We start from the raw sequence: 20,980 nt of genomic DNA on the forward strand, positions 1-20,980 counted from the left end.
GGGCTGTGGGGAAGAGGTAGTGCATATATGTCTTTCTCCTCCACTATCATAACTCCACCCTTACAATCTCTTTAAAAAAATTTTATGTTCCAAATTCTCTCCCTCCTTCTTTTCACCCACTTTGAGAAGGCAATCACTTTGATTTTGACTATATATTTGAGATCACGTAAAATATATGTCCATGTTAGTCTTGTTTAAAAAAGAAAAAGAAAATAAAAGAGAAATAAAATGAAATAGATAAAATGACAAAAATAAAGTTTTAAAAGTATGCTGCAATTTTGCAGAATTCGTTAGTTCTCTCTGAACTTATCATTTTTCATTATGGGTAGTTCATAATTTTCTATGATCATTGATTTGATTAGAATAGCAAAGTCTTTCATAGTTGATCATCATTATAATACTGCAATTACTGAGTGCAATGTTCTTGTATTTCCACTCACTTCATTCTGTATGAGTTTTCCAAGGTTTTCTGAAGCCATCCTGCTCACCATTTTTTTTTTTATTGTTCAGTTTTTTAGTCATGTTTAATTCTTCTGACTGCGTGAATCACAGTGTACTAATGTTGTCATTGGTTTTTCTTGTCAAAGATACAGGACTGTATTGCCATCTTTTCTCTAATGGTTTCTTATAGAAAAATAGAATTGCATCAAAACCATATATCTTGTCCAGCCATTCCCCAATTGAGGGGAACCCCTTCAATTTCCAATTCTTTTCCACCAACAAAAGAGCTGTTATAAATATTTTTGTACAAATAGGTCCCTTTCCCTTTTCTTTCATCTCTATGGGAAACAGATCTTGTAATGGCACTGCTGAATCAAAGGTTAAACACAGTTTTTGAGACCTTTGAACATAGTTCCAAATTTCTTTCCAGAAAAGTTGGGTCAATTCCCAACTCTGCCGATAGTGCACAAGTGTCCCAATTTTTCCACATGTCTTCCAGCATTTTTCATTTTCCCTTTCTATCATGTAAACCTGTCTGACAGATGTGACATGCTAACAGAGCTATTTTAATTTACATTTCTCTAATCAGCAGTGATTTAGAGCATTTTTATATGACTACTGAAAACTTTGGTTGTTTTCTTTTGAAAATAGCCTATTCATATTCTTTGATCAATTGGCAACTGGGAAATTGCTCTTATTTTCATAAATTTCATTCAGTTGTTTATATATTTTAAGAATGAGGCCTTGATCAAATAAATTTTTAATTTTTTATAAAATTTTTCCCAGTTTTATATTTTCCTTCTAATTTTGGCAGCATAAACTTTGCTTGTGAAAAAGCTTTTTACTTTCGTGTGACCAAATATGTATTCTGCTTTCTGTAATCCTGTCTATCTCTTATTTGGTCATAAATACTTCCATTACCTATAGATCTGACAAGTAGATATTTCCGTGCTCCTCTAATTTATTTATTTTATCATCTTTTATATCTAAATCATTTATCCATTTTGAGCTTATCTTGGTATATAGCATGAGGTGGTGACTTATGACTAGTTGACCTGAGCCAAACTACTTTCATGTTTCCCCAGAAATGTTATCAAATGATAGGTTCTTGCCACAAAAGCTTGAGATTTTGAATTTATCCAACAGTAGATTATTGGGAGGGAATGGAGTCAAGATGGTGGGACAGAAGGACTGAACTGCTTTAGCTCTTCCCCCCATAGCCCTAAAAATACCTGTAAAAAATGACTAAACAAATTCTAGAGCACCAGTAGCCACAAAATGACAGAATGAAACAGATTTTCAACCCAAGACAGACTGGAAGCCTGACATGAAAAGTCTATTGCCCTCAAGCACAGCCCAACCTAGGCCACACAGCATGAACAGGACTAGAGCAGGAGTCATGGCACTAAATCATGGGTAGCTCCTGTGATTTCTAGATTTCTCAACCTAGAAAGGCCAAAGACAGCTTCAAAAGTCAGTAAGAAAGCTCTTTCACTTGAGTGAGAGGGATGTGTGGTCTGTCCACAGCCCCAGTCTGGGGTGGCAGCAGCCACTGTGGCAGTAACATACACTTTTGGAGCCTTCAGCCTAAAAACCCCAGGGGAATTGAGCAGCTAATCTGAGTCTAAACCGTGAGTGACAGTTCTGGGGTGATGAGTAGTGTTGGCATGGAGGAGATGATGGTGGCTGTGGAAAGGGAATCTTACAGTTCCAGGGCAGAAATGAATGCTTTTGGTTGCTCACTGACCAAAGCACAGGCCAGAAGAGTAAAGTCCTCTCCCTTAATTATGACATCTTGGAGCAAATGATAACTTACAGGTCCCTAAAGATATCTCATAGAACAGCTGCACTAAACCTCTGAAGCCTAAAGCTTCACTCTCCATTTGACAAAGCACTCAAAAGTCAAGTTATTGGCTTGGAAAATTTCCAAAAAGGGGGAAAATGAAATTATAGAAAGTTGCTTCTTTAATGAAAAAGTATTTTCTTTCATCCTTCAGGATGAGGAAGAGCAAAGCATGCAATCAGAGTAAGAGAACAAGGTCAAGGTTTCTACATCCAAAGCCTCCAAAATGTATGCAATGGTCTCAGGCCATAGAAGAGCTCAAAAAGGATTTTGAAAATCAAGTAAGAGAGGAAAAGGAAAAATGGGAAGAGAAATGAGTGATGCAAGAATATCATAAAAAGTGAGTCAATAGCTTGCTAAAGGAGACATAGTGGATGGGATGCATGCTGGGGTGGGGGTGGGGAGAAGTGAGGGGAATAAAGCAGTCTATTTAAATATGGACTAATTCAAATGGCAAAAGGGGACCAAAAGGCCAATGAGGAGAACAATTCCTTAAAAAGCAGAAGTAGCTGAATGGAATATGAGGTTGAAAAGAAGAAAATAGTTCTTTAAAAAATAGAATGGAGAAGATGGAAGCTAATGATTTTGTGAGGAATCAAGAAATTATAAAACAAAACCAAAAGAATGAAACAATAGAAGATTATGTGAAATATTTCATTAGATAAACAACTGCTATGTGAAATAGATCCAGGAGAGATAATTTAAAAATTATTGGTCTAACTGAAAATCATGATAAAAAAAGAGCCTACACATTATCTTCCAAGAAACTATCCAGGAAAACTGCCCTGAAAATATAGAATCAGAAGATAAAGTAGAAATGGAAAGAATTAATCAATCATCTCCTGAAATAGATCTGAAAAGAGAAACTCCTAGGAATATTGTAGCCAAATTCCAGAGTTCTCAAGTCAAGAAAATATTACAAGCAGCCAGAAAAAATTCAAGAACTGTGGAAATGCAATATTGACAACACAGGATTTAGCAGCTTCTGCACTAAGGGATCAGAGGGCTTGGAATATGATATTCCACAGTTCAAAGGAGATAGGATTAAAATCAAGAATCACCTACCCAGAAAAATTGACCATAATACTTCAGGGAAAAAATGGAATTTCAATAAAATAGAGGACTTTGATGCATTCTTGTTGAAAAGACCAGAGGTGATTAGAAAATTTGACTTTCAAATACAAGAATCAAAAGAAGCATGAAAAGGTAAACTGGAAAAGAGAAGCCTTAAGGAACTCATTAAAGTTGAACTGTTTAAATTCCTACATGGAAATATGTTATTTGTAACTCATGAGACTGTTTTCAGTATGAGGACAGTTAATTGGAATCTATCTATCATCCATCAATCTATGTATGTATGTATGTATGTATCTGTGTATCTATCTCTATATGTGGGTGTGTATGGGTATGTGTGTTTGTGTATATTATATATAAGTAGGTATGTATATGTATATGGGTGTACATGTGTTCACAGATATACCTAAGCATACGTAGATAGAGAACACAGGATGAACTAAATATGAAAGGAGAATACCTAAAAAGTATAAGTTGCTGTTGAGTGGAATATACTTGGAATAAGAGAAAAAAAGGGGCACAATGCAGCAAAACTTCTCACATAAAAGAACAATAAAGATGTTTTACGATGGAGAGAAAGAGGGGGAAGATGAAAGGAAATAAATGAACCTTACTCTCACGGGATTTGTCTTAAGGAGGGAATAACACAAGGGGACAGAGCCAAGATGGTGGAGTGGAACGATGCACCTACTCTAGCTCTTCCCCCACAGCCCATAAATTAACTGTACAAAATGACTCTAAACAAATTCTAGAGAAGCAGAAGCCAGAAAATGACAGAGTGAAAGAGATTTCCAGCCCAAGGTAGCCTGAAAAGCTAGCAGGAAAGGTTTATCACATGAAGCATGGAGTGGAGCACAGCTTAGGGAGCCCAACTCAACCTTGGCCACACATGGCACCAGCAGAAACAAGACTGGGGCAGGGCTAGGGGGTGGAATACTATCCATCAGCATATCCCTCAACCCACAAATGCCAAAAACAGTTTCAAAGGCCAGTGAGAAAGCGTTTTCATCTGGGAGAGAAGGAAGGAGGGTCCTCTCCTAGCTCAGGCCCTAGGTGGTGGCAGTGGTGGCAGCATCAACAGTGTCCATTTTTGGAACCCTCGGCCTAAAGCCCCTGGGGGAATTGAGCTGCTGACCTGGGTCTCAGCTCTGAGTGGCAGCCTTGGGAAGAGTGTTGTCTGGCATGGTGGAGCTGGTGGAGGCTCTGGAAAGGGAATTCTACTTGCAGATCCTGGGCAGAAAAGCTTTCGTAGCTCCCAGACCAGAGCACAGGACAAGACAGGAGCAAATTCCTCTCCCTTGATTGTGCCACATTGGAGAAACTGAGAATTTACAGGTCCCCAGAGTATACCCCTCTCTTTACAAAAGACTCAAAAGTCAAGTAACTGACTAGACAAATGCCTCCAAAAGGGAAAATAAATAAGATTACAGAAGGTTACTTTCTTGGTGAACAGGTATTTTCTTCCATACTTTTGGGTGAGGAAGAACAATGCTTTCCATCAGAGGAAGAGATAAAAGTCAAGGCTGCTCCATACAAAGCCTCCAAAATAAGTATGCAATGGTCTCAGGCCATGGAAGTGCTCAAAAAGGATTTTAAAAATAAAGTAAGAGAGGTGGAGGAAAAATTGGGAAGACAAATGAGAGCAAGAAAACCATGAAAAGCGAGTGAACAGTTTGCTAAAGGAGATCCAAAAAATGCTGAAGAAAATAACACCTTCAAAAAAAAAAAAACTAAATCAATTGACAAAAGAGGTCCAAAAAAACCAATGAGGAGAAGAATGCCATAAAAGAAGAATTAGTCAAATGGAAAGGAGGATCAAAATTTCACTGAAGAAAATAGTTCTTCAAAAATTAGAATGGAGCAGATGCTAATGATTTTATGAGAAACCAAAAAATTATAAAACAAAACCAAAAGAATGAAAAAATAGGGAGGACACGTTGGTGGAAGGCACAATCAGTATGAAAGGCATTTTGGGGTGGGGGAGGGGAGAGATGAGGAGAACACTTGGTACTCAAAATTTTGTAGAAATGAATGCTACAAACTTAAAATAAATAAATAAATGAAGGAATAAAGAAAGATAGTTAAAAAAAGAAGAAGAAAGGGTCAGGAGTGTCCCAATGTCTGAATACAAGAGATAGTGGGGGAATGGTTACACTAATGATGAAAATATGTTAAGTCTGAAAGTAGAAGGGGAGATGGGATCATAGGACTAAACACTAGAAAGGTCCTTACTCATGTTACAGACAGAGAAGCTGAGGCCCAGAGAGGCCAATTTGGGATTAGTGACTTGTATGATTAGCTCAAAAGTTGTGCCTTTTTTTCCTGTCAGTGTCAGTACGATGTCATTGCCAGGGTTTTGTGACGTCACCCATTGTGAGAGTGCTGAGGCTATAAAAGGTCATGAGCTAGTGAGTCTGTGCCAGTCCTGTCTCTAAGGGGAACAAAACACTTGGAAATTCAGAAGCTAGTACTTCAGCTCCCCTCCTTCCAGCTCAGGAAGTGATACCCTACTGAACCTCATTCGTGGGGGCCAACAGCAGCCTCTCTTCTTACCATTCATCATCAATTGTTTCTTCTTAACTTAGTAAGTGTGACTGAATGTAAGCTTCTCTACAGTCATCAAGGATGGAACACATTACCTTTCCATTGTTGTGATAGGTTTATATATCCTGGGTACCCTGAAGATCAGTGGGAAAATAATCTTTGTACTGGTCCAGAGGCTCTTTTCTGGATGTGCTTGTCCCCATCTGCCTGCTTCTATGTGAAATACTATGCATCATAAGCTTTTGGCTCTTGAGTTTCCTCTTTACCCTATTCCAATGTTTCCAAATCCTCAACCCTCAGGTGATGAGACAGCTTAGGTATAGTTCAATCACAGTCCTAGGCTGCTGGGCTCAGACAGCTTCCACTAGCTTGGCTGCCTTCTACCGAAAGAAGCCTTCTTCTCCCAAAACAAGCCTTCAGCAAGTGGCAAAGTGACCAGAGTGAACAGGCTGAATCAATTCTGGGAGAAGGTCTCACAGGAGACCCTATCCATGAAGAACTTCAAACTTAGCAGGTCATGGTGGCATCTTAGCTCTGCTACAGCTGATTTTAAATCTCACCCTTCTGTGCTGTCCAGACCACAACAGCCCACTGAACCAGAGATTTGAACTGATGATCCCACCTACCACAAAAAGGCTTTCTTCAAATTGCAGTTACGTCTCCTTCCTGGCCTATGAACTTAATCAAGAGACTTAGGAGTGGCTTCAACATCATGGTCCAATGAAATCTGAAAAGAAGGGAAGTCCATACCGCCCTAGATTTTCAGCAGAGAACCAATTTCAGCAAATCTAGAGAGTCAAATATCAACATTACTCTTGACTTTCTTCACCATTACTTGCATAGATCATAAAATAAAATGAACAGGTGTGAAAGCAAAAAAAAAAAAAAAATAGAAGACATTGTGAAATATCTCACTGGAAAAACAGCTGACCTACAAAATAGATCAAGGAGAGACAATTTAAAAATTATGGGACTGTCTGAAAGTCATGATCCAAAAAAGACCATAGACATCATTTTTTATGAAATTATCAAGGAAAACTGCCCTGATATTCTAGAACAAGAGGGGAAAATAAATATTGAAAAAATCCACCGATAACCTCCTGAAAGAGAACCGAAAAGAGAAACTCCTAGGAATATTGTAGCCAAATTCCAGAGTTCCTTGGTCAAGGAGAAAATACTGCAAGCAGCTAGAAAGAAACAATTCAAGTGTTGTGGAAGTACAATCAGGCTAACAGAAGATCTAGCAGCTTCTATATTAAGGGATTGAAGGGCTTGGAATATGACATCCCAGAAGTCAAAGGAACTAGTATTAAAACCAAGAATCACCTACCCAGAAAAACTGAATATGGTACTTCAGGGGAAAAATCAGCATTCAGTGAAATGGAGGACTTTCAAGCATTCTTGATGAAAAAACCAGAGGTGAAAAGAAAATTTTACTTTCAAACACAAGAATCAAGAGAAGCATAGAAAGGTAAACAAGAAAGAGAAATCATAAGGGACTTACTAAAGTTCAATTGTTTATATTCCTACATGAAAAGATAGTGTTTGTAACTGTTGAAACTTTTCTCAGTATTTGGGTAGTTGGAGGGATTACACACACACACACACACACACACACACACACATACACACACATGTGTGTATGTGTATGTGTGTGTGTATATATATATACATATATATGTATATATATACATATATATAAATGTATATATATATATATATATATATATATATATATATATATATATATATATATATACACAAATACACACATACACAGAGAGCACAGGGTGAGTTGAATAGGACAGGATATCTAAAAAGATAAAATTAAGGGGTGAGAGAGGAATATATTGGAAGGAGAAAGGGAGAAATGGAATGGGGCAAATTATCTCTCATAAAAGAAGCAAGGAAATGCTTTTTCAATTGAGGGGAAAAGGGGGATGTAAGAGGGAAAAAGTGAAGCTTACTCTCATCACATTTGGCTTAAGAAGGGAATAACATGCACACTCAATTTGGTATGATAATTTATATTACACTACAGAAAAGTACGGGAGAAGAGGCTAAGTGAGGTGGGGGTGATGATGGAAGGGAGGATAAATGGAAGGAGGGAGCAATTAGAAGTAAACAATTTTGGGGAGGGACAAGGTCAAAAGAGAGAACAGAAGAAATGGGTGGGAGGATAGGATGGAGGGAAATATAGTTGGTCTTACACATCATGACTATTATGGAAGTCATTTGTAAAACTACACATATATAGCCTGTATTGAATTATTTGCCTTAGTTTGGATGTGTGGGGAGGGAGGAAGGAAGAGAAGTTGAAACTCAAAGTTTTAGGAACAGATGTTGAGAACTGTTTTTGCAAACAACTGGGAAATAAGGAATACAGATAATAGGGTATAGAAATTCATCTTGCCCTAGAAGAAAAGAGAGAAGATGAGGATAAGGGAAGGGAGAGCTGTGAAAGAAGGGAAGATGGACTGGGGGAAGAGGTTATCAGAATGTGTTTTGTAGTGGGGGTAGGGAAGAGATGGGGGGAAAATTTGGATCTCAAAATTTTGTGGAAATAAATGTTGAAAAGTAAAAATAAGTATGTAAACATTAAAAAATAAATAAATTGAATGAAATAAAAAAGAAAAAAATAGGAGAGAATAGCACACACTCAATTGGATGTGCATATCTATTTTACCCTGTAGGAAGGAAGGGAGCAAAGGGATAGGAGAATGATGGTAAAAGCTAGAAGAAGGGATAGCAAATTGAGGAAAGGAATAATCAGAAACAAACATTATTGCGGGAGGACAGGTCAAGGGAGGGAATGGAATAAATGGAGGGCAGGATAGGACAGAAGGAAATGCGGTTGGTCTTTCACAATATAACTATTATGGAGGTATTCTCCATGGCTACACATGTATGACCTATATTGAATTGCTTGTTTTCTCAACGAGGGTAGGTGGGGAGGGGGCAAGGGAGAGAATATGGAACTCAAAGCTTCAATAATGAATGATAAAAATTGTTTTAGCATTCAACTGGAAAATAAGATGTACAGACAATGCGGTATAGAAATCTATGGTTCCCTACAGGAAAATAGAGGAGAGAGGGGATGGAAAAAGGGGGGGCAATAGAAGGCAGGACAGACTGGAGGAAATAGTGGATGGCGTGTATGCTGGGGGTGGGTGGGGACAAATAAGAAGAAAATTTTGAAATCAAATTTGAGTGTTGAGAAATGAAACATAAATAATTCATATATTCAATAAAATAAAATAAGATAAATAAGAAAAAAGATAAAATACTTTATCTCAAAAAAAGCGCAGTAGACTATTATGGTCATTTGCAACTGCGTATTGTGTATTTAACCTAATCAAGTGATCTACTACTCTATTTCTCAGCCAGTACCACATTGTTTTCATGATTACTACTTTGCAATATAATTTGACATCTGGAACTACTAGGCTGCCCTCCTGAACATTTTTCTTTAGTGAATCCCGTGGTCTTCTTGACCTTTTGTCCTTCCAAATGAATTTGTCACTTTTTTCTAGCTCTTTAAAATTATTCTTTAGTAGTTTGATTAATATGACACTGAATAAGTACATTACTTAGGTAGAAATATCATTTGTATTACATTGGCTCAGTCTATACATGAGCAGCAGCAATTTCTTTCACTGTTTAGATCCTTCTTTGTGTGAAAAATGTTTTGTAATTTTGTTCATCTCATCCATGGGTTTATCTCAACAGGTAGACTCGTAAGTATTTTATATTGTCTGCAATTTTTAAAATGGAATTTCTCTTTTTTTGTCTTCCTGGTATGTTTTGTTGGTAGTATGCTGATTACTATATACTACATTCTGATTTCTGTGGGGTTATTTCATGTCTTGCAACTTTGCTGAGGTTATTTAGTTGTTTTAACTAGTTTTTTATTATACATTTTTCCTTTAGTTCTAGGATTCTAAATATACCCTAATTTCATCTGCAAGGAAAGAAAGTTTAAGAATTCTTGGATTACCTTAAAGCCATGATCAAAGAGCCTAGATATCATTTGCAAGGAGTGATAGTTCTATTTATTCATTGCCTATTTTTAATTTCTTCATTTGTTTCATATTGTTATAGCTAGTATATCTATTACAATATTGAAGAATAGTAGGAATAATGGACCTTCTTTCTTCACTCCAGATCTTATTGCAAAGACTTCAAGTTTATCCTCATTACAGCTAATGGTTGCTCTTCATTATAGATAGGTATTACATATTTTAAGAAAGGCTCTATAAATTACTATGCTTTCAAATATTTTTAATAGTATAGGGGTTGTATTTTAAAAGGTTTTTTTTGCCTTTATATGTATATATAATCATATATTTCATGTTCTTTTTGTTACTGACATGGTCAATTTAACTGACAGCTTTCCTGAAATTAAACCAACCTTGCATTCCTGGTGTAAATCCCACCTGGTGAGTGCATAATCTTTGTGGTATATTACTATAATCTCTTTGTTAGTATTTTTATGTAAAATTTTTCATCATCATTCAATATGGATTTTAGTATATTTTTCTCTGTTTTCACTGGTTTAGGTACCAAAATCATATTTGTGTCATAAACAAATTTGATAGGATTATTTCCATTTCTTATACCCACTTCTGTGTCATAGTTCAAGGGTAGGGAGAAGCACTTTTGCTCAAAAGGGAACGGAAGCCCAGAGAGGGCAGTATCATTTCTATTACAAGAGAAGACCCATCAGGAGCTTTTTCTCCAATTCCAAGGGATCAGAGATCCTCCTGGGTGAGGATCAGAGTGCAAATAAACCAAGAAAGCAGTGACTGTATCTTTCCCCATATCACACCAGCTTGGAAACACTAAAAATTGCCAACCCTACAACTAGCGATGAAGACAAGAATGCACAAAAGTTCTAAAGCTTGAGAAAATGCCTCTCTTAGCCACCCTTAAACCAAGAACAAAGTCCAACATTAAAATAAAGTACTGAATCAAGAAATAGGGTAGAAAAATGAGCAAAAGAACCTGACCATAAAAAGTTATTGGAGTGACAGGAAGTATCAAGATACCAACTCAGAAGACAATGAAGTCAAAACAGTGGTAAGAAGAACCTCAAAAAGCATGGTAAATGGACACAAATTCATGTATTCCTGGAAGACCTACACATGATTTTATTTTATTAAATTAATTTATTTTCAGTTTTCAACATTCACTTCCACAAAACTTTTAATTTCAAATTTTCTCCCCATCTCTCCCCTCCCCCCACCCCAGGACAGCATGTTTTCTGATTACTTCTTCTTCCAATCTGCTTTCCCTTCTTTCACACCCTCCCCCACCCCTCCAGTTCTCTTCCTCTCTTCTACTTTCCTGTATGGCAAGAAGATAGATTTCTATATTCCATTGTTTATTTATCTTTTTTCCCAGTTTGCATGTAAAAACAATTTTTATCTTTCCTTTTTAAAGTTTTGAGTTCCACATTCTCTCCCTCTCCCCTCCCCTCCCACCTCCATTGACAAGACAAGCAATTCAATATAAGTTATACATATGTAGTCATGCAAAACACTTCCATGATAGTCATATTGTGAAAGATTATGTTTTCCTCTATCTTGTCCTGCCCTCCATTTATTCTATTCTCTCCTTTGACCTGTCCCTCCAAAAAATGTTTTCTTCTGATTACCCCTTTCCCCAATCTTCTGTCCCTTCTGTTTTTCCTCTTTCTTGTCCCCCCACTCCTGCTTTCCTGTTGGGTAAGATAGATTTCCATACCCAATTGAGTGTGTATGTTATTTCCTCCTGAAACCAAATCTGATGAAAGTAAGGTTCACTTATTTCCTCTTCACCTTCATTGTAAAAGCTCTTTCTTGACTCTTTTATGTGAGATAATTTACTGCATTCTGTCTCTCCCTTTCTCTTTCTCCTAGTACATTCCTGCCAATATTTAATTTTATTTTTAGATGTCATCTGTTCATATTCTTCTCACTCTATTCAACCCCCTCTGCCAATTTAATATTTCTTTTTTTCGGCATTTAATTATGAAGCTTTCATGACTTCTTCTACAATACATAGCCAATTTGTGTGAAGGTGCCATGTACAGCTGAGAAAAATGTATATTCTTTTCTGTTTCCATTCACTTTTTCTCTGGAAGGCTATCATACCTAACTTTTCTGAGATCTTATTCATCTCCTTAACTTCTTTCTTATTTATTCTGAGGGGAAAGCTGAAGTCCTTCACTTTTATTTTTCTATTTCCTCCTGCAACTCATTGAACTTTTAAGAATTGGAGTCCTCTGTCATTTGATGCATATGTATTTAGCATTGATATTACTTCATTGTATAAGGTTCCTTTTAGCAAGTTTCCTTACTTGTCTCTTTTAATTAGTTCTATTTTTGCTTTTGCTGTTTCTAAGATCATAATTTCTACTCCTATCTTTTTTTTTTGTTTGCTTTCATTGGGGCATAGTAGATTCTACTCTGACATCTTATTTTAACTCTATGTGTCTCTATGTTTTAAATATTTTTCTTGTTAAGAAAAACAGCAAGAACACATTTTCGAATTCTGATTTTAATCATTCTGCTATACCCTTCTCTTTTGTAAGGGATTTCATCTCATTCACATTCACAGTTGTGATTACTAATTGTGCATTTATTTTTACCCAATTTTCTTCTATTTATCCTCTTTCTCTCTTTTTACCCTACTCTTCCTCTGTTGTCTGTTTTGCTTCTAACCACTTCATTCTTTTATGTAATCTCTTTTTCTTATTCCCTATTTGATAATATAGATATAAAATACCAGTTGAATAAACGACACACACGTGTCTCTCTATATACATATGTGTATGTATATATGTATATGTGTGTGCATATATATATTTTTTTCTTTCTCCTTCTCCTACAGCATCCATATTTCTTACCCACCATTTTTTTATACACCATCTCAACATAATTCACCCACCCCAACAGTCTCTATTTAGAAATATTCTCACTGCCCTAAGATTCATAAAGTTCTTAGAAGATACATGTATCATAACTTTCCATATAGAAATGCAAAATGTTTAACTTTGTTGAGCTGAGATATGATCTATCTTTCATTTCTACTTTTTTATGTTTCTCTTGAATCTTTTATTTGAAAGTCAAGTTTTCTATGCAGCTCTGGTCTTTTGATCAGGAATGTTTGAAAGTCTTCCATTTCACTAAATATATGATTTCCCCCCTGAAGGACTGATTATATTCAGTTTTGTTCAATATATGATTCTTGGTTGGAACCTTCTTCTTCTTTAATATAGTAGATGCTAGATCTTGTGGGATTCTAACTGTGGTTCTCCAGTATTTGAATGGTTTCTTTCTGGCTATTTAAAGTATTTTCTCTTTGACCTGGGAGCTCTACAATTTGTCTATAATATTCTTGGGAATCTTCATTTGGGTATGTCTTTCAGGAGCTGATCAGCGGATTCTTTCAATTTCTATCTTACCCTCTGGGTCTCGGATATTGGAATAGTTTTTCTTGATAATTTCTTGAAAAAATAAGAAATGGAATTGCTAACCAGCATCTGATCATGCATCATGTAGTAGCTCAGCTGGTCTCTCTCAGACCTGTTGTTCAATTCATTTACCATTTCTGGTATGAGAGCTTCTAAAGCTGCTGTGTCTGTTGCTATCACCTACTTCCACCACTGGTGCTTTATCCACATGGGCTCTGTGTCAGCTTCTACTTCATGTCACAGATCTCTCTTTACAGCCTCTTAAGTTGTCTTGGGCTAGAAGAATGTCTCTGACTTTTTATTGGCTTTTCCACTCTAGAACTGAATTTGAGGCAAATTAAACAAGTTAATGTTCTTGGGAATGGAATGTTTGGAGAGTTCAGCTTACCACTTTCCTTGCTTAGTCTCTTTTGATCCATCTCAAGAAATCTTCTGGAACAAATTCTCAAGAAAAAAGATCATGATTCTTTAGGTTTCCATATTCTATGTTTATCTGTCTTGTTCATTATATAGAAGTATCCTCTTAGTTTCCTTTTAGTTTTCTGTTTCTTTTAATTATTTTTTTATTTTCTCATAAAAAACAAGGTAAGCAAACATTTATATATTCATATAGAAGACTGTTTCCTTATTATTCAGCTTTAGAGCTTATTGGCTATTAGTAACCAATTCATGGAACTTCAAGAACTTTTATGAAACTTCTTAATGGAGCCAACATCGTTTAAACATTATCTTACCAAAATTTCCTATGATAACTCTGACCTATTCCAAAAATGCTCTCACATGGGAGAATTAAGCATGAAAATAGAACCAATTACAATAAATTTACCCTTCATAAAAGATTAAGAATAAACCAAGGGAGAATATTGTCCTTTCTTGAACAAAGTGCAAAGATTGGCATCAATGGGAGAAGTTAGCTGATTATAACATACAAGATTCCCTAAATGTTGATTTCTTTTTCTTTTAAGAACAACTGAGAAATAAAACTGAGAAGGAAATGAAATGAATAATAAAATCTATTAGAATTTGGGATGAGCTAGGAAATGTTTGAAAATTAATTGATAGGAAATAAAATAGTCAACATATTATGTTTTATCCTTCTTTTTTAATGAATCTGACAAACACAGTTTTAATATTAGTCATTTATCTTCAGTTATTTATCCTTCTGACATATTTATTAATGATATGTTATTCTTGCAATACTCATATGAAATTCTTACTTTTTGGTAAAACATTTCAGGTTTTATAGTAGCTAACGCTTCATATACATTTTTTAACTTTGAAATACACAAATCATATATTTTAATTGAAAAACTGATCTATTACAACACATTCACTAAACATTCCTATAAAATATTTATTCTTACAGTAAGAAATAGAAGGAGGAATTTTATTTAAAGTTACTGTAAACATGATAAACATTTGAGAGTCTAGATAGCATCTATCTACAATCATCAGCAAACATCATATGTAATGGGGATAAGGTAGAAGTATTTCTTGTAAGATCTAGGGTGAAACAAGGATGTCTGTTATCATCACTATTATTCAATATTGTACCAGTGATGTTAGTTTTAGCCATAAAAGAAAGAAAGGAATGGAAGGAATTAGACTAGGCAAAAAAGAAACAAAGCTGCCACTCTTTGGAGTTGATATTATGGTATACATAGAGAACCCTAGAGAATCAACTAAAAACCACTTGAAATAATAAATAACTTTAGCAAAGCTGCAGGATATAAAGTAAACCCACATAAATCATTAACATTTTACATATTATTAACGAAGTCCAATAGCAAGAGACAGAAGGAAAAATTACATTTAAAGATACTGTACACATTACAAAATATTTGGGAGTTTACCTGCCAACACAGACTTCGAAACTATATGAATACAATTACAAAACACTTTTCACACAGAGTCAGATCTAAACAATTGAAAAAAAATCAGTTGCTCATGTGTAGGCTGAGGTAATATAAAAAATGCCAATTCCATATAAATTAATTTAGTTATTCAGTGCCATACCAATCAAACTGCCAAAAATTATTTTATAGAGCTGGAAAAAATCGTAGCAAAATTCATCTGGAAAAAGGAAAGGTCCAGAATTTTTAGGGAATTAATGTAAAGAAATGCAAAGGTAAGCAGCCTAGCCATGCCAGACCTGAAACTGTATTATTCGTCAGCAATCATCAAAACTACTTCATACTGGCTAAGAAATTAAGTGGTGGATTAGTGGAACAGATTAGGTGCACAAGACACAATAGTGGACAACTGTAGTAATCGACTGTTTGACAAACTTAATGACTGTAGTTTCTGGGATAAGAAGTCAATATTTAACCATAACTGCTTGGAAAATTGAAAAACAGTATGGCAGAAACTAGGCATGAACCAACATCTTACACCAAGTATGAAGGTAAAGTCAAAACGGGTACATGATTTAAATATAAAGACTGATACCATAAGCAAATAGAACAAGGAATAGTTTATCTATCAGATTTTTGGAGAACAGAAGAATTTACAACTAAATGAGATAGGAAAAAATTGCAAAATGCAAAAATGGATAATTTTGATTACATTAAATTGAAATGCTTTGCACAAAGCCCATGGAAGCAAGATTAGAAGGGAAGAAGAAAACTGGGAAACAATTCTTACAGTCAGTGTCTCTGATAAAGGCCTCCTTTCCAAAATATATGGAGAACTGAGTCAAATTTATAAAAAAAGCAAAAAAAGAGTCATTACCCAATTGATAAATGGTCAAAGGATATCAAAAGACAGTTTTCAGATGAAGAAATGAAAGCTATTTATAGTCATATGAAAAAATGCTCTAAATCTTTACTGATTAGAGAAATGAAAATCTAGACAACTCTGAGGTACCACATCATGCCTTTCATATTGGTTAACACACAAAAAAGAGGAAAATGATGACTATTGGAGAAGATGTGAGAAAATTGGAAAATTAATGCTTTGGTGGTGAAGTTATGAATTGATCCAACTATTATGGACTGTAATTTGGAACTAAGCCTAAAGGCCTATAAACCTGTGCATACCCTTTGACCTAGCAATATTACTTTTAGGTCTGTATTCCAAAGAGATCTTAAACATGGGAAATGCACTCACATGTACAAAAATATTTCTAGCAGCCCTTTTTGTGGTGACTAAAAATTGGGAATGACTAGCCAAGTGGTGGCATATGAATGTGATGAAATATTATTGTGTTATAAGAAATAATGAGCAGGCAGTCTTCAGAAAAATCTTCAAAGACTTATATGAACTGATACTAAGTAAAAAGAATAGAAAAAGGAGAACATTGTGCATCATGACAGCCACACTGTATGATGCATAACTTTGATAGATTTATTGCTTCTCACCAATGAGTGGATCTTACACAATTCCAAAAGACTCATGATGGAAAATGTTATCCACATCTAGAGAAGGAACTATGAAATCTGAATGCAGATCAAAGCATACTATATGCTCTGTTTTTGTTTCTTCTTTCTTATGGTTCCTCCATTGTTTCTAAATCTTCTTTACAACATGATTAATGTGAAAATATATTTAATATGAATGTACTGGTAGAGTCTATATCAGATTGCACACAGTCCTGGGGAGGTTGGGAGGGAAGAAAGAGAAAGTAAATTTATTTTGTTTCTTTTATTTATTTTCAGTATTCTATAATCACTACCATATAACTTAGATTTTTTTTCCCTCCCTTTCCCTCTCTACTCCCTACTTCCCCTATCCTTCCCCGAAACAGCATACAATGTTGTGTAGGTTCTACACATACATTCCTATTAAATACATTTTCACCATAGTCATGTTGTATAGAAGAATTAAAATAAATGGGAGAAATCATATGACAAACCAAAATGTAATACAAAAGACAATGGTCTGCTATATTCTGCGACTGAATCCCATAGTTCTTTCTCTGGATATGGAAGGCATTTTGCCTTAAAAGACCGCAGGGAAATTTTTAAGTCCTTGCAATGAAGTTCTAAGCCTCCCAGAAAAAATCCTTGCACACTGTGGTGGTTGCTGAGTACAAAGTTCTCCTGGTTGTGCTCCTTTTGCTCAGCATCAGAATATATAAAGTCTTTCCAGGCCTCTCTGGAGTCTTTCTGTTTATCTTTTCTTATAGTGAAATTGTATTCCATTACATTCATATACCACAATTTATTCAGTCATTCCCTAACTGATGGGCATCCCCTTGATTTCCAGTTTTTGACCAACACAAAGAGTTCTGCTATAAGTAATTTTGTAGGTGTTGAACTCTTTCCTATTTTTATGTTGTCTTGGGGATACAATCCTTGAAGCGGTATTGCTGGGTCAAAGGGTATGCACATTTTTGTAGCCCTTTGGGCATAGTTCCAAATTGCTCTTCATAATGGTTGGATCAGCTCACAGGTCCACCAACAATGAATTAGTATTCCATTTCTCCCACGTCTCCAATATTTATCATCTTCCTGTTTTGTCATGTTAGCCAATCTGATAGTTGTGATGTGGTATCTCAGAATTGTTTTCATTTGCATCTCTCTAATCAATAGTGATTTAGAGCATTTTTTCATATGACTATAAGTAGCTTTAATTTCTTCCTCTGAAAACTGCCCGTTTGTATCCTTTGACCATTTATAAATTGGAGAATGACTTGTATTCTTGTACATTTGACTCAGTTCTCTATATGTTTTAGAAATGAAGCCATTATCACAGACACAAGTTGCAAAATTTCTTTCCCATTTTCCTGCTTCCCTCTTAATCTTGATTGCATTGGGTTTGGTTGTGCAAAAACATTTTAGTTTAATATAACGAAAATTATCCATTTTGCACGTCATAATGCTTTCTATCTCCTCTTTAGTCAAAAATCCTTCCCTTCTCCATAAATTTGATAAATGCACTATTCCTTTCCCCATTAATTTTTTAATAGTATCAATCTTTATATCTAGGTCATGTACCCATTTGGACTTTATTCTTGGGTGTCATGTCAGGCATTGGTCTATGCTCAGTTTCCACCACACTGCTATCCTTTTTTCTCAGCAATTTTTTGTTGATCAGTGAGTTCTTATCCTGGAAGCTGAGGTCCTTGGATTGAACAAACAGTAGATAGCTATATTCATTGCCTACTGTGTCTTGAGTACCTAACCTATTCAACAGGTCTACCCTTCTGTTTCTTAGCCAGTACCAAGTAGTTTTGATAATTGTTGTTTTATAATACAATTTGAGATTTGGTAGTGCTAGGCCACCTTTCCTAGCATTTTTTTCTTGATATTCTGGACCTTTTGTTCCAGATGAATTTTGATATTATTTTTTCCAGCTCTTGAAAATAATTATCTGATAGTTTAATTGGTATGGCACTAAATAAGCAAATTATTTTAAGTAGAGTTGTCATTTTTATTAAATTGGCTCGGTCTACCCACGACCAACTGATGTTTTTCCACTTACTTAGATCTGACTTTATTTGTGCAAAAAGTGTCTTGTAATTGTGTTCATATGGTCCCTTGATTTGTTTTGGCAGGTAGACTCCAAGATATTTTATAGTGTCTACTGTAGCTTTAAATGAGAGTTCTCTTTCTATCCCTTGCTGTTGGGCTTTGTTAGTAATATATAGAAATGCAGAGATTTGTGTGGGTTTATTTTGTAACCTGCAACTTGGACAAAGTTGTTTATTATTTCAAGTAGTTTTTTACTTGAATCTCTGGGATTCCCTAGGTATATCATCATATCATCTGCAAAGAGTGATAATTTAGTTTCTTCTTTGCCTGTTCTAATTTCTTCAATTTCTTTATCTTCTCTAATTGCTACAGTTAACATTTCTGGTACCATATGGAATAACATTGTTGATAATGGACATCTTTGTTTCACCCTGATCTTATTGGAAATGCATCTAGCTTATAACCATTGCATTTAATGCTTGCTAAAGGTTTTAGGAAGATACTGATTATTATTTTTTGGAAAGTTCCATTTATTCCTATGCTCTCCCGTGTTTTTAATAGCAGTGGATGTTGTATTTTGTCAAAAGCCTTTTCTGCAGCTATTGAGATAATCATGTGGTTTCTGTTACATTTGTTGTTGATTGATCAATAGTGCTAATAGTTTTCCTAATATTGAACCAGTCGTCCATTCCTGCTATGAATCCTACCTGATCATAATGTATTACTCTTGTGATAAGTGGCTGTATTCTTTTTGCTAAAATCTTATTTAAAGTTTCTGCATCTGCATTCATTAGAGAAATTGATCTATAATTTTCTTTCTCTGCTTTGGCTCTTCCTGGTTTAGGTAACAAAACCATATTTGTATCATATCTTCCACAATTTTCTCAAATAGTCTACATAGTATTGGAATTAACTGTTCTTTAAATGTTTGATAGAATTCACTTGTAAATCCACCCAGTCCTGGATATATTTTCCTAGGGAGTTCTTTGATGCCTTGTTCAATTTCTTTTTCTAGGATGAGATTGTTTAAATATCCAACTCCCTCTTCCGTTAATCTGGGCAATTAATATTTTTTAAAACAATCATCCATCTCTTTTAGATTGTTGAATTTATGGGCATAAAGTTTGACAAAGTAGTTTCTAATTATTGTTTTAATTTACTCTTCATTGGAGGTGAGTTCACCTCTTTCATTTTTGATATGGGTAATTTGGTTTTCTTCTTTCTTTTTTTAATCAAATTGACTAAAGGTTTATCAATTTTATTGATTTTTTTTCATAAAACCAACTCTTTGTTTTATTTAGTAGTTCAATAGTTTTCTTAATTGCAATGTTATTAATCTTTCCTTTGGTTTTCAGTATTTCTAATTCAGTGTTTACTTGGGGTTTTTTTAATTTGCTCTTTTTCTAGCTTTTTCAGCTGCTTGCCCAATTTATTGATCTCCCTTTTCTCTATTTTATTCATGTAGTTATTCATAGACATAAAGCTTCCCCTAAGGACTGCTTTTGCAGTATCCCATAAGATTTGGTAGGTTGTCTCATTATTGCCATCTCATTATTGTCATTCTCTTGAGTGAAGTTGTTGATTGTTTCTATGATTTGTTGTTTAACCCACTCCTTCTTTAAGATTAGATTATTTCGTTTCCAATTAACTTTTGGTCTATCTTTCCATGACCTTTTATTACATATAATTTTTTATTACATTATGATCTGAGAAGAATGCATTAACCATCTCTGCCTTTCTGCATTGGATTGTGAGGTTTTTATGCCCTAGGACAAGGTCAGAGTTTTGTATATGTGCCACATACTTCTGAGAAAAAGGTATATTCCTTTCTATCCCCATTCAATTTTCTCCAGAGATCTATTATATATACCTTATCCAGAGTTTTATTCACCACCTTAACTTCTTCCTTGTTTATTTTAAGGTTAGATTTATCAAGTTCAGAGAGGGGGAGTCTGAGGTCCCCCACTAGTATAGTTTGCTGTCTATTTCTTCCTGCAACTCCTTTAATTTATTCTCTAAGAATCTGGATGCTATACCACTTGGGCCATATATGTTTAGCAATGATATTGCTTCTTTTTCTACGGATATATTAGCAGGATATATTTTAGCAGGATATATTTTCCTTTCTTATCTCTTTTGATTATATCTATTTCTGCTTTTGCTTTGTCTGAAATTAGGATTGCTACTCATGCTTTTCTTCCACCAGCT

This window comes from Notamacropus eugenii, chromosome 3 (genome assembly GCF_028372415.1).
Source record: "Notamacropus eugenii isolate mMacEug1 chromosome 3, mMacEug1.pri_v2, whole genome shotgun sequence".
Classification (NCBI taxonomy): Eukaryota; Metazoa; Chordata; class Mammalia; order Diprotodontia; family Macropodidae; genus Notamacropus; species Notamacropus eugenii.